Below are 16,049 nucleotides of genomic sequence, written 5' to 3'. Positions count from 1 at the left end.
CAAGTGGTACCATTTTAAAGCCAGCTCTATTCTGAAGAGAATGAGGTATGAACCATGATCCTAGGATAAATAGTGACGATGCAGTAGCTGCTTGACTGAAAGTCTCAAAAATAGCCCAAAAACACAAGATCTCCAAAGGGTTGAGAATTTAGAAAATCTGCAGCTTCCGAGACGGGTTTCGAACCACGGACCTTGTACTTAACGAACCATGACTTTATCCATTCTACTACGGAGAACCCTATGTACTCTTTCACATACATTTTCTTTAGCTCCGTTAAAAGCTAACTCAATAGGATATTCCAAAAGTTGACTTGGTGGATGCGCCGTTCTGATAGGGTATAAACCTCTTGTAACTTTGTTACTATATGCATAAAAAACTTTTCCTTGTTCAGAACAGTTTTTAGGGCAGTAAAATTTGTTACTATTGTGTTAATTAGGTTACATTTGATAGAACCATCTGATGAAGTAGTGCCAAACCCTGTGCGTCATTGTCTCTTAGACGAATGGTTAATTTAAGTTACTCCTACGTGTATGGTCGGAGCTTCGAATCAAGACCATTCTTATCGATTATTTTCTTTGAGCTACGCTCATACTGTGCATTCCACAAGTTCAATTTTGAAGTAATGTAGTCATAGCTAGTTTAATTCGAAATTATTTTCAAATATGATATTTGTTATTACATGCGCTTCTTTAAATTGCGATGTTTCAAACTTGATATTAAATCTTACAAACTTAATGTAACTCATTTCCCTACGGCATATCATCTCGAAGGTTTGCACGATTGCAGTCAGTCGTTAATACAAAATTCAGTTTTTACTGTAATGTATGTACATATATTTAGAAAGTTTGACTCAGAAAAAAACGTACAGTGCAATATTGACTCTTAGAGGAATTTCACATGAATTTACTATGCGTATAAATTGCCATGTCAACAATCTACTGTGGGAGCTAAGACACTGAAACCATTGCAGGGAAGGAAAGGGGTTACAAGTAAAAAAGTAATAGAATACGAAAAATATTGGTGTGAAATTCGTAGTTTTCTGGTTCGAAGAGATGAATAGTGGCTACCAGATGCCACTCCTCACTTGTTTGTAGAGTGGCATAAATGGAAAATTGATTTAAAAGTATATTTTACATTCAAATATGATTGTTTAAAAAAAGATTGTCCTTCAACATTATGTTTTATAATTATTTTCTACTGTATTTCTTATTTATAACAACATATTTTTTTATTTATATTGTATTCTATGTTATACGTTTCTTATTTACATTTTGTGTCTTACATTTGAAGAGAAGCTTTTGACAATTAAAGCAGCAGGGACATACACAGGATGCAGGCCTTGGCAATCCAGAGCTTCTGCCCACGAAATCACTACTTTTCTGTAAATTATATCTAATTTTAGACATAATGATAGACATTTTAATAAAGTATGTCCTCAAAAAGCCTTGTCTACGCCCCTGCACAGCAGTGGCGATTTTAGAGAGTGATAAGTTTGTAAGGCCTCACTGAAGAAACGAGACATTCCCAGAAGTCATATCTCCGATAATTCCCAATGTGATATCAGTATTTGTGCATTACCACTTTTTTCCCGCAGTGTATTGAAACGCACTAAAAAGGAACTGTTCTGAAAGTCTTCACTGGTTCCTCCTATGACCTCATGCCAATAGAGTGAAGCTTGGACATATCCATATCTGAAATATCACCTTTTATGTCAGTGATCCCGAAAACTATCCATTCGACACAAATATAGGATATTTTCGATTCTTTTTGCTTGTCGCTCTCCCATTGTCAACTCCATGCCAACCAAGGGTTAATTTGGACTTACGCAGCATCCACAGTGTCACTATTCATCTTTGCACATGAATTCAACACTAATATCGCTCGTATTTGACTTCTTTTACATGTCATCTTCACCTCTTGGTAGGGGTGGTTTCAGTGTCTCGCACCCATGACTATGGAGAAATTTCAACCAACGTTAAGTATAATTATACCGATTACGCTAATGGTGACATTGATGCTGAGAAATGAATGCAATCGTGGAATGAAGAAGTGGGAGGAAACGGGAGAAACCCGAAAAAACTCATGCACACGGTTTGTCCATAATAAAGTTCGTTCGGCGCGAGCGGGTATCGAACCAAGGACCCCATGCTTCATAGGTAAAGTTATAAAAAGGATAGGCGTCTAAACAAATACGGAACACTACTATCAGTAAGAGTTATATAAGATTAGATCTTTAGTTATTTCATTCTAAGTTAAAATTTCAATCAATCTTGTTCTCCATTACTGTTCGAAAACTTAAAGTTGTTCCTGCAAGGACGTGATAATTTTTTTTCAGTAGACTTCACAGTCTATAGCTCCTTCACAACTTCTGTTTCATTTAAGGCTAAAGTAGTTGCATTTTAGACATTGAGGAAAAAGTGTGAAATTATATGAAAACCTCCAAAGTGGAATTACGGAACTTCATTCGGCCCCTTTCTGCTGTAGGACTCCCTCACGACACTCCCGTTAGTTACGCCGGGTTCATGATACAGTTTCGCCTTTTGGGAATATCTTCTAAGGCAGTACGAGGTTTTCCTTTTATTGATGTGTGAATTGAGTTGTATTTGTTAGAACTGTTTTTAAAAGAGACGAAAGATCCTATACTCAAACAGAAATCACGTCTTTCAAAGCTGTAGTGGAAAACGAAACGAATCGTCGTATACATGTTACGTTTTTGAAGAGAAAAAGAGCAAAACATTCATTGCACAAACGGATAATGGTGTCATTTGCATGCAAATTTATAACTTATAAAACGTGTTGGCTTGATAGATGAGGGGTTAGTGAACGGATTTTCTGCTGGTGGTCCTACGTTCGAATCTCGTCCATACTTGTTGCGGTTTTCTTTCAGCTACACTGAGTTTGTGCATTCCAGATCTTCAAGCTTGAACCAAATCTAATACCAGTTAATGAATTAAAAGTAGCTGACATTATTTTCAAATACGAGACGATATTACATGCTTTTCATTAGCTTACAGCACTCAACTTTGATATCAACTCTTCCATCCTTCATTTAACTCATTTCGTGTTTTGTTACAAAATTCATGAATCGTGACGGAAAAAATTGTTTTACCAGTTAATGTTGACTGCTTTGAAAGCAAATGCAAAGTATGAGAACTAAACTTGCCATATCTGTAGTTTCGTGTGGAGAAGAAACAAACTTGTGAACCAAAGGTTTAAGAACAACTCAAGTTAATATAAACTTTGCAGAAAATTATTCACTTATATCATCATAAAAGAAATACGAAAGACGTTCTGAAACGAAGAAATATAACACAACTTTGCCAGCGGAGGAAAGAAACCTAACGTAACAAGACTAAAGACGATTTATTTACAGCCTAGTGATCGTGGTTGAGTGGTCAAGGCGCTCCAGCAGTAAACTGGAGGTTCGTGGTTTGAATCCGCGTCGGGCATTTCTTTTACTTTCGGATTTTTGATGGTGATTGATCGACGATGACACAAGTTTTATTATATTCAGATATTTCAATACTCGGATGTTTCAATACTTGAAATATCAAGTCTTCAGGAATAATAATAGTAATAATAATAATTATTATTATCTCGTGGAAGATTAAAAGCAAGGAGCTAGTTATCGCTCGGGTCATACTGTTACAAGCAGAAACGTGACATTTGGCAAGAATATATCTGTTTCGTTTAATGTTGCCCACGAGAAGAGAAATTTCACATCTTGTTTCTAAAACAAACAAAATAACATGAGAATTAACATTTTACATTCGAGACGGGACAAGGGTAACTCAAATTATCATGTCGCTTTGGAGATGAGAATCGGGACGAGACGAAAAGTATCGTAAACATTTCTCGTCCTGTTACGTTTTCCGAAATAGTGTACGTCCATTCTTTAAGTAACAATTGTTCTGTAGACTGAATCTTATAGGCTTTTTGTTACTTTGTATTTTACAGCTCATTGAATTATGGTCTGTGTAGGTATTTTTTTTAGCAAAGCTTTTATACTTACCTCTGCATATCCTAAAAATTAGTATACTATATGCCTTACTGTTGAGTGATATTCAATTATTTCTATTAGTTATATTTTTTAAACATACAGTAGAACACTTTCTACATGAAGCGTTAGTGCAAAGCTTTGTTTAAAATGTGGGTATTTGCAGAGGTGTATCTTGAAGGTACGGAATCCCTTCTCCGAAATCCCTACGTTTAAGTAAGCTTTTCCAAATTTTAGGGTAACTTTAAAACTTTTAATACCAAATTTTTGTATGGCTCTTGTGACTTCAGTATCCCTACCTTCTACATGAAATTGGCCTGGAAACTTTCCGTTTAACATTTAGCTAGTTGTAGAGACGTATGCCGAGGGTATGTCCTGATGGTCCTGACAATTGTCTCCAATCCCGACTGTTTTGTAACTTTTGCCTAACGCTAGGGGCGATTTTACAGATTTTAATATAATCTGTCCTCGTACGGAATTTGTCTTCTATATTATTATTATTATTATTACTATTATTACTGAATATTTGAGACCTAAATGTTACGTCCTATTCCAATGGAAATAAGCATCTGAAGTTAAGAAAAATCAAAAGAAATTTTTTCTACCCTCTATAAGAATCAATTACCTTATAAGAGATACTTTGGAAGGAAAAGAGGGGGGAAAAAGGTGTCAGCTACTGACATAATGAAGATCGAACCTTCAAATGCATTAACAGAAACTAAGTAGGATTTGTCTTCATCACGATACATAGTAACGCCCTTTCTTTGGGTAAAAGACATTGTTTTATGTTTCCGTTATATTGATATTTTAAGAAAACTATATATACGAAAAAAATAATTGTTCGTATTTACCAATTTTGGTTGAACGAATATATGGAATGTGTTGCAAATGACGAACGGAAATATTGTTATTACGTTTAGTAAGAGTGGAAGAACATAGGAAGAATTCCACAGTGTTGTTTCAGACAAATTTATCACTCACACTAGACCTTAAGGATGACCTTTTTGTATTCATGAACTGTTTGCGAAACACGCCAAGTTTTCAAACAGTAGTAATCGAGATTGTAGACTGTGACGTCATGTTTTTAGTTTTTCCCCTGTGGAGGAAGTCTTTTGAACTCTAACTTGTAAGAACGAGAGAAATTGACTATGTTTTATGTTATTATACATCAGAAATATCAACCTTGTAAATTATAAAATATTTCTGAATTTCGTCTGAGAGACTCAAACCGCGGACCCCTGACTCACCAAACGACTGCTTAAGCCACTACCCTAAGACTGTTCTTTTAAGTAAGAGTCAAGAAACATCGTGTATATAACAAATTGAAAACTTTTACGATTCCAATATTTTATTAACGATGAAAAACTGATTTCGATCATGATAAAATACTGTAGTTCAGAGAATTCAAGTTTAAATTTAAAAAAAAAAGACCAAAAGTACTCAGTAACTTCTCTCTATTATATTCGGTTATTCTCGATTTACATTTATTTCGAGTAACCTTGAACGAGAGGGAGACGAACACAGATGCATCGAGGACATTAATTATTTCAAAGGCTCTCCCATCGGGAACCGAAACTGAGACCCCTCCTACTGAACTATCTGATGGGTGGGGTGTCTGGCTCGTTCCCAAGGCAAGTAAGCTTGAGACGGACAACATCGTGCTCGTGGGTTTTCTCGGGACACTCCCACTTTTTAATTCCACCAATTCGTCCATCATAATTCACTTGCTTTAATCATAGTTTTCCTTAACCTAACAGGCATAATCGTTGGACAATATACGTAAAGATTTCATTTTCAAGCTGTTAACCCAAACCAATCCGAATCGAAAAAGTTGCATATTATTGTTCATTAACGTGTTTTCACAAAAATATGTAGAAAAGGAACGGGAAATAGTAATTCCATTCAAAGGTGAAACAGCAGACTACGATTCCCCGTTTTTTTCTACATATTTTTTGTGAAGACATTTTAATGAGCAATAATATGCAACTGTTTTTTGATTCGGATTGGTCTGGGTTAACAGCTTGAAAATGTAATCTTTATGTTTAATATCCCACGATTATGCCTGTTAGGTTGAGGAAGAGTATGATAAAAGCAAGTGAACTATGATGGACAAAAGGTGGAATCAGAAATTGCGAGTATCTCGAGAAAACCCACGAGCACGATGTTGTCCCTCTCAAGCTTACTTGCCTTGGCAACGAACCAGGCACTCCATCCATCAGATAGTTCAGTTGGCGGGTCTCAGTTTCGATTCCCGATAGGAGAGCCTTTGAAATATTAAATGTCCTCGATGTATTTGTGTTCATATCCCTGTCGTTCAAGATTACTCCAACTAAATGTAACACTTTTGTATATCACTTTTCCGGTGACGAGAGCACCATCAAAGCGAGCATTCAGTGAATTAAACCACTAAAACCTATATTTATAGCACAATTGTGCAGATGAAGTTGAGCCCTTTGGCAATTTTCAGCATGGAAAGCAAAAGAAGGCAATACATTGATATCGAAAAAGTAGTTAACGAATTCTTCTCCGAAAAAAATTACATGTACAGTTATTTTTCAAATGGTAACTTATAATTATACTTACGTTGGTTGAAATTTCTCCATAATTATAGGGGCGAGACACTGAAACCACCCCTACCAAGAGGTGAAGATGACATGTAAAAGACGTCAAATACGAACGACATTAGTGTCGAATTCATGTGCAAAGATGAATAGTGACACTGTGGATGCTGTGTAAGTCCAAATTAAGCCTTGGTTGGCATAGAGTTGACAATGGGAGAGTGACAGGCAAAAAGAATCGAAAATTTTCTATATTTATGTCGAATTGATAGTTTTCGGAACCGCTGAAATAAAACGCGATATTTCAGATGTAGATATGTCCAAGGTTGACCCTCTTGGCATGAGGTCATAGGGGGAACCAGTGAAGAATTCAGAACTGTTCCTTTTTAGTGCGTTTCAACACACTGCGGGTGAAAAGTGATAATGCACAAATACTGATATCACACTCGGAATTATCGGAGATATAACTTGTGGGGATATATTACTAACTGCTCACTCTCTAAAATCGTCACTGCTTTGCAGGGGCGTAGACAAGGCTTTCTGACGGCATGTTTTACTAAAATGTCTACCATCATGTCTAAAATTAGATATAATTTACAGAAAAGTAGTGATTTCGTGGGCAGAAGCTCTGGATTGCCAAGGCCTGCATCCTGTGTATGTCCCTGCTGCTTTAATTGTCAAAAGCTTCTCTTCAAATGTAAGACACAAAATGTAAATAAGAAACGTATAACATAGAATACAATATAAATAAAAAATATGTTGTTATAAATAAGAAATACAGTAGAAAATAATTATAAAACATAATGTTGAAGGACAATCTTTTTTTAAACAATCATATTTGAATGTAAAATATACTTTTAAAACAATTTTCCATTTATGCAAGTCTACAAACAAGTGAGGAGTGGCATCTGGTAGTCACTATTCATCTCTTCGAACCAGAAAACTACGAATTTCACACCAATATTTTTCGTATTCTATTACTTTTTTACTTGTAACCCCTTTGCTTCCCTGCAATGGTTTCAGTGTCAGCCCCCACAGTAAATTGTTGAGATGGTAATTTATATGTATAGTAAATTCGTTTGAAATTCCTCCAAGAGTCAATATTGCACTGTACGTTTTTTTCTGAATCAAACTTTCTAAATATATATATACATACATTACAGTAAGAACGGAATTTTGTATTAACGTCTGACTGTCGTCGTTGTGCAGACATTCATGATGATATACAGTAGAGAAATGAGTTATATTAATGTTGTAAGATTTAATATCAAGTTTGAAACATTGCAATTTAAAGAAACGCATGTAAGAACAAATATCATATTTGAAAATAATTTCGAATTAAACTAGCTGACTATATTACTTCAAAATTCAACTTGTGGAATGCAGTGTATGAGCGTAGCTCAAAGAAAATAATCAATAAGAATGGTCTTGATTCGAAGCTCCGACCATACACGTAGGAGTAACTTACATTAACCATTCACCTAACAGACAATGACGCACAGGGTTTGGCACTACTTTATCAGATGGTTCTATCAAATGTAACCTAATTAGCAGAACAGTAACAAATTTTACTGCCCTAAAAGCTGTTCTGAACAAGGAGAAGTTCATTATGCACATTGTAACTAAGTTACAAGAGGTTTATACGCTATCAGAACGGCGCATCCACCAAGTCAACTTTTGGAATATCTCATTGAGTTAGCTATCGACGTAGCTAAAGGAAACGTATGTGAATGAGTACATAGTTCTGCGTAGCAGAATGGATAAAGTCATGGTTCGATAACTACACGATTCGCGGTTCGAAACCCATCTCGGAAGCTGCAGATTTTTTAAATTCTTAATTCCTCAGTTCTCAAGATCTTTCTCCCCATTCCTAATCATCTGATGCTTTGAAAAGTGTTCTCCACCTTAATTCAACAACTGCCTAATGTGATCCTCGCAGTTCGAAACCTTTCCTTCTTCTGTTGTACGAAATCACAATTTTCGTCATAATACGAATGCTGTCCGATCATTTTTCCCCAGTTCTAAATCTGTGCATATAAATCATTCCTCTCTCTCTCTCTCTCTCAATGTCGTCCTGGAACTCATATGGCTTGATATCAAATTTTCGACTCTTGAAACCAAATGTAAGCTCTCTAGCAATGTGCTATCGTAACACTATAGGATTGTTGCTAAAAGCAGTGTAATTTGGATCTTATTCGCGGGGCGGGGGGGGGGGGGGGAGTTTCCGCCGACAAATTTTTTTCACTTTTTTATTAGTGTATTACTATACATTTGATCAAACAATATGTATTTATGAAGCTCAAGGGAGGTGAAATTACACACTCCTGTCCTGCCCAAATGACGCTCTTGAAACTTTTCCTTGCAATTACTGAAAAGAAATTAAATGAATCACTGAATAACACTCATTTCTCTGAGTAGATATTCTCGAGCACTATGCGTGCATTACAGACTTTAGGAAGCACAAAACTTACTGCCGTTATTGGCAATTTCCATAGATTTCTTAGGGAGCATCTTACTAGCTCGCAGTCTTTAAAGAAGGGAAAGAATGAAACTAAAGGTATTAATGAAGCTATGGGAAGATTGTGACTTTTTAAAAAATTTAGGCTCTTAAAAGATATATCAGAACAAACGAATGAAAAGGACTGATTTAGGGCTATAACATTGTAAACTTGATTCCCGTTTTTTTTTTTTTTCTGTTTGTCTGAATGGAAAGAGTGTACTACGTGAGAGAGACTGCTTTAGACAATGAGAGGTGGAGGAGGGGAGGAGTTGGAGTTGGATCGTACTAGAAGCAACTAATCGATTGAGACATGTATTTCTGGATGCATAAGAAAACGGGGCAAGATTTTGTTATTGATTTGAACTTAGAATTTGTGTAACAATTTCTATGCCGCGAACCGTACAAACAGCGTGTTGGGAAGAGTCATATTATGTCACTTTGATATTTTCTATCATTGCTGCTATTCTTTTAAAGTAGTCTTGATTAAAAATACTTTATTGTTTGTCGTTTGCGCAACATGTAGGCTACATTACCTGAAAAGTTTGTGTTCATATAACATCTTGTTGTAAAGAAATACAAATGAAATTCTAACGTCACGTAGGTCCATAGAGTTCTCACGTATTCTGGTTTGAAATAAATAATTACATTGCAAGCCATCAAAATTCAGATAGATTGCTGAATGCTTATCCCAACACTATTCATGAACTGACAAATCGCAACTCTTAAAAAATGTAATAAATTTTGAAAACATGAGCCATGGCAAAAATTGCAAAGTGCCAGTTGGAATTTTCAAACATGCGGTCGCCAATTTGAAATATCGAATAATGGACGTTTGGTGCACATTAGAACAGTCCTAAATTCAGACTGGTTAACTATAGAACAAAAATAAGCATACCATTGGCTTTGTGAAAAAATTTGCTTTTAAAATGAGGTGTCGCATGCTATGGTTTTCATTTTTCAATACTTCACTTTAATTCAAAATGGCGGATTTCAAGATGACTGCCGTCAAGACACCCTTACCGTACCACTTCCCTCTAAGCATAATATGTATTACCGAAGCTGTTATCCACCTATCTATTAATACGTGGGTCAGAAGCGGAGGTAAGGGACTTAAGCACATAGTAAGTATAAACAATTAATATGCCCGTAACTTTTTCCCCAAATGGGCGTATCTTAAAACTAACTTCACCATTGTCTTCCTGATTAAATTCTAGCCTGAAATTATGTATCATATTATCCTATTCCCTTTTAAAAATTTGACCTTAATTGAAAATGACGGATTTCAAGATGGCTGCTGCCAAGGTCATACCTACCATACGACTTCCCCCTGGGCCTTATATGTATCTACATGGTTGTTCTTTCATTGACATTCCGTTTACAAAGGGTAGTAAGGGACTTCTCCAGTAATCTCTAATAACCACATCACAACTTTTAAAAATTGTAAAAAATAGAAAACATGGACCATGGCAAAAATTTGTCATCGCAAATAATGTATACATGTCCTCTATCAGAAAAAAAAAAAAATAATTGAAATTGGAGCCGGACAATTGGGTGATGCCCCTTGTTAACTAAGTTTTTACTAGTGGAAGTAATTGAACTCATAGGAGAATGTGGAAACCTCTCACCCAATGTTCGACGTTCCTTCCTTTCCACATGGTTAAGTACTTATTTATTTATTTATTGGCAACACAACAGGCTATAGCCCAATTACAGTGTTGCAAATTACACAATTACATGTTCATAACTCTTGATAACATAACTTGAGGTCATAACTCTTGATAAGTCATGATAATGGCACGTCTAAATGTATTAGGCGACATATCACATATATCAAATTCATTGTTATTTGAACACATTCTATTATACAAAGCTGTTGTCCTCCAGATTGGTGATTTCATCATTATATTAGTTCTTGATTTCTTGCAGTAATAAAGACCAGTGTTTCTACGTACTTTTAATGTGGGGACATGAAAATTCAATAAAGAAACTAAATCAGGACAATCCAAAATATTTTGCGTTACTTTTTGAATGAATAATAAATCTATCATATGTCGTCTTTCTTCTAGTGTTGGAGAATGAAAGTTAGCAAGTATGGTTTTACAGCTGTCATAAGTAGGATAAATGTGAGTTTCTTTATATGTTAGAAATTAAAAAAAAAAAAAAAATGTCTGTATTCTTCCTAATTGATTACGATGTTTTATGTGAGTCGGATTCCAAATAGTAGAGGCATACGCCAACTTTGAGCGAACATATGCAGTGTACAAGTTCTGTAATGTTGAATAGTTTTTAAATTCTTTTCCCGTTCTAATTATGAATCCTAATAGCTTGAATGCTTCACTTGTTATATTTACAATATGATTGTCAAACGTTAACTTAGAATCAAACGTTACACCAAGATCTTTAACTGAATTATGCCTATTTACTATATATTTATTAATTTCATAATTAAAGTGACGAGGTGATTTGCTCCTAGTGAATGATAATACTTTGCACTTGCTTCCATTGACCCCAAGTTGATTCGAAGAGCACCAGTTACCAATATGATCTAGACCTTGCTGCAGCTTCATGTTGTTGTCCACAGAATTGATTTTAGCATATATTTTTAGATCATCGGCATATAGTAATTTTTCACGGCCAGGAATACAGTCAGGTAAATCATTAATAAACAAGAGAAATAACAATGGTCCTAAATTTGAACCCCTGAGGGACTCCTGAGGATGCAATATATTCTTTAGATTTGTATGCACTAAAAAGAACTGATTGTTTACGATTAGATAGGTATGATGAGAAGAATTTAATCAGGGACGGGGAAAAGTGGAAAAGCTTTAATTTTTCTAGTAATATGTTACGATTAACTTTATCAAAAGCTTTTTCAAAGTCAATATAAACCACATCTACTGGGCTGCCTACATCTAATGAATTCGCTATAAAATCTGTAATAATTTCAAGATTTGTTATTGTGGATGTTTGTGAAATAAAGCCATGTTGTTTGAGATAACCGGTTTGACGTGATTAAGGATTCGTCGATACAAGATATGCTCAAATACTTTGGCAAAAGCAGGTAATATTGCTATGGGTCGAAAATTGGTAATATCTACTATTGTTGGACTTCGGAATTGGACAAATTAAAGCTGTTTTCCATTTGTCTGGGAAAGTGCTTGTTCTTAGTGATAAATTGAATGCAATTAATAGGGAATATTTAAATATATCAGCGCAACCCTTCAGAATGTAGAAGGGAAGTCCGTCAGAACCAACTGCCGTTTTGGACTTAAGGTTCTTAATAGCCATTTCTACTTCCTTCAAATCTATCTGGCAAGTATTTAGTGCTCCTATGCTACCATATCTGTTATCTCCCAGATCTATGTTGGAATCAATTATCGTTTCTGAAGAGGAATCATACACTGATCTAAAATACTTCGCAAAAGTATTGGTTATTTCCTCGTTACTACACAGATTATGACCCTGAAACTTTAATGATTTAGACGGTAGATGTCTTTTCCTATTTTTAATAAAATTCCACAACTCACTTGAATTCTTAGTAATAATATTTTCAGTATTATGTAAGAATGTTTCATAGGCTAATTTGATGTCATTTTTAACTTCTTTTCTCAAACGAGCAAATTCCATGTAATAGGAGGTACTATTGCTAGTTTTTAGTTGAAATATCCTACGATAACTTGCCTTAGCCTTCAATTTATTAATTATATCCTTAGTGAACCAGTACGGAAATTTCGAGGAAGAGTTTTCCCTGCGAGGGGCGCAAGTATCTAATATTTCATAGATAATATAATATAGCTTACTCACTAGGTCATTAATATTATTGTATTCCCTTAGGCATTCCCAATGGACACACCTTAAACTAGTATACAATTTCATAAAATTCGCCTTTCTAAAATTGTAGCCAAAAATGTTAGAATTACGACCTACTTTTGAACGACTTTCATCATGCACATTTATTACTATAGCGGGATGATGTTGATCTTCTGGCACTAATGGGAGTAATTCCCTGATATTTTCAACAGATTCTAGTGTAGATAAAACTAGATCTAGAGTACGATTTTATTATTGTTTTGTATTTGATTAAAAGATTCATATCATAAAAAGCAATGAAATTATGTAAATTTTGACATTTTACGGTACTATTTTCCAGATTAAATTCATTGTTTTCTATTTCTCTAATGTTAAAATCACCAACCAGGAGAACAGAACATCCTTGGGGACACTTACTTCCAATACGTTCAAAAAAAAAAAAAAATCTATACTTGAATTTGGTTGGAAATAAACTACACATATAAAAATTGTTTTACCCCCAGTCGTGATTTTGACAATAACACAATCAAATTCATCATCATAGCTGTCTACTATACCGAGATTGTATTTCTGCAAAGCTGCCACAAGAACTCCCCCCCCCCCCCAGATTTGCCTAGTTTATCAGCATTGCGATCCTGACGCGCCACAGTATATCTATTATCAAATAGTTCCGCATCATAATGCTTTTCATTTATCCATGTCTCTGTTATTGTAATAATGTCATAATCATGCGACAGAACATTGCAAAAAAAAAAATGTTGGCTTTACCACGTAAACTATTTGCAGTTTGATAATAGACTCGTAAAGCAGTCCTTGTTCTAGTGTCACCACTGTTTTCACATACCAATTGATTGTACATTTCACTGTTTTGAGAGAAAGAAGACTTACCCACAGCCAATTCATTTTCTTCACTTTCCTTCCTCTGTCAATCCCTATATCTGGCTGGTTGGCTCAAGGTCGCGCGGGTTGGTTTCTTCTGTTGTCTCTTCTCAGCGGGTGGCGGTTCCTTCCACACATAGACAAGCCTTTGGGGGAAGCACTTTGATTGTCCACACTCAATGTTGTAACCTCTGTTGTCGTATTTTGGTTCAACTCATGACGTTCTGTTATTTCTTCATTGCGTGTTTGAAGTTCTTCTAGTGTGTATGATTTCCCATTTATACACAGTTTATTGTACTAAAGTCTTGCACGGTCACCTTGCGAGCGAGCATCCTTCAAATAACGTAGGAGATGTCTTCTCGTTTGCCTTACCGATGCTGAGAAATCTTCTGTAATAATTACAGGAGTTCCTTTTGCTCGATAGGCATTTTAAAGCACCTCACTTTTTTTTTTCTTGTACGATGAGAACTTCACAATGATAGGACTGTTGGGTCCACGTCCACGACGATGAGCCCCTTCCAGTGCTAAGGTATCCAAATCAACTTTTAATTGTTTGGTCACAAATTCCTTTACACGTTCTTCTGATTCTTCCCATGACTCAGTTCGATTACATGTACCAATATTCCGAAATATAAGATTGTTTCGACGCGATTGGTTCTCAAGTTTGTCCAAAAGTTCACAATTAAAAACCAGTTGTGATTTCAGTTTCTCGTTTTCCTTTTTCACTACACTAATTCTGTCATTACCACTTCAACTTACGAATTTAGGTCACTAGTCGTTTTGAAAATACCAACTATTTTTTGATCCATTTCCTCAAGTTTTTTGTACAGATCATCTATTGATTTGGGTCCAGAATTCATCTCAATCCCACCTATAACTAACAGCGTTCCAATAATTAGCCCTAGAGAAAACATTCTCAGGACTGAGACATTAAAATCAGAATTCCCGTACAGTTTGCTACACTTGATTTTCACTTTGGCCACAAAAGTTCTTATCCGGCCTCTCCAAGTTACAATGTCAACACCCATACCGTTACACTTGAATGCACTCCGGAGCGACGCGAAAACACGCCCGAACAGCTCAAAGACTTTGTGTCACTATTCTTGACGTCTCGGCTGCCTCAGTGATTTTTTCCTTTCTCCCCATTCTGCCAGCCTGGATCCCATTATATTACCAAATTTTATCAGTCTTTAACTTCACATTAAGAAATTCATGATTTTTTTACAATTAAAGAAGTCTTAGTAACTTCTATCTCCATTGTTCCTTAGGACAAGTTGTTATAACCAAAGAAAAACATATTAATGGTTCCTCTTTTCTAGGGTTTTTTCTTATAATTTACTTAGGCATTATCACTTTTTTATTTATTTATTTATTTATTTTCTACAACTTATCATATCCATTTATTCCTCCTTTTTCACCTCATAGAATCTGTTTTCAACAAAATAGGCATATCCCATATTTAAAGACTCAGAGTCCGATAAAATTAGTCCGGCTATCCAGTGAGTATTTATTTAATGCATACGCTGATGTGTAACTTTATCAGGTATTTTCGTAAACTTATAAGCACTTCCGAATTAAAGCTCTTTGTGACTTGTGAATTAAAATACATTACAATGAGAACACAGAAGCTCAAATACTAAAACTGTATTACGAAAGTCTTTCATTTGTGTAATAAGCTATTCTCACTTAATGCAGAACAGGAAACTATGATAAAATCGAAACTAATGGAACCGAAACAGAAAGGAAGTTGGAATTTTGTATGTGTATCGAGCTTCCCATTGAATCGTTGGCCCAACTGCATTTGTGGATGATTTATTAATATTTCTACCGCACAAGCGAAAGAAAAGATAATGCACACATTCATAGAACGTAAGGTTGTCACACATCGTTAGTGGAAAACAGATGAGTTTCTAAGTTTGAAGTTGCCAATTAAAAACACTCAAGCACATCCTAAATTGTCATAAAATTTTCATTTGAAATATTTTTAAAATCTTGTTCTTAACAAATCGAAATTCCCTTACTTGTCTCAGCTATTCTTGGTCGTTTCAAATTTCTTGACCTTCCCTAGTTTTCCAGGTTTGTGGCCACGTCGCACATTATACAATCTTAATCTAACTACATACATAAAGCTAATTGTAGTCGACACCACCTTAGAGTCTGGAAATGTCATTTCAAAAGAGAAAAGATAAAGGGCGATTTCAAGAATAATTTTATAATTTTACTTACAGTTAATTCAGCAATAGAGATCTCACAACCGGAAGTGTCATTAGATGAATCGTAATACATATAATGCAATTTTAACCT

General features: G+C 35.3%; 1 protein-coding gene across 3 annotated transcripts in view; it reads right to left on the bottom strand.

The window, feature by feature from the left end:
- The window catches only part of LOC145686319 (uncharacterized), a 358,756-nt gene that overhangs the window by 172,945 nt on the left and 169,762 nt on the right, over positions 1-16,049 (bottom strand). The gene's annotated exons all lie outside the window — the stretch shown is intronic.

Source organism: Thermobia domestica, chromosome 5 (assembly GCF_964235325.1).
Source record: "Thermobia domestica chromosome 5, izTheDome1.hap1.1, whole genome shotgun sequence".
NCBI lineage: Eukaryota > Metazoa > Arthropoda > Insecta > Zygentoma > Lepismatidae > Thermobia > Thermobia domestica.
The sequence above is the reverse complement of the archived record's forward strand: the minus strand, read 5'-3'. Positions and strand labels throughout refer to the sequence as shown.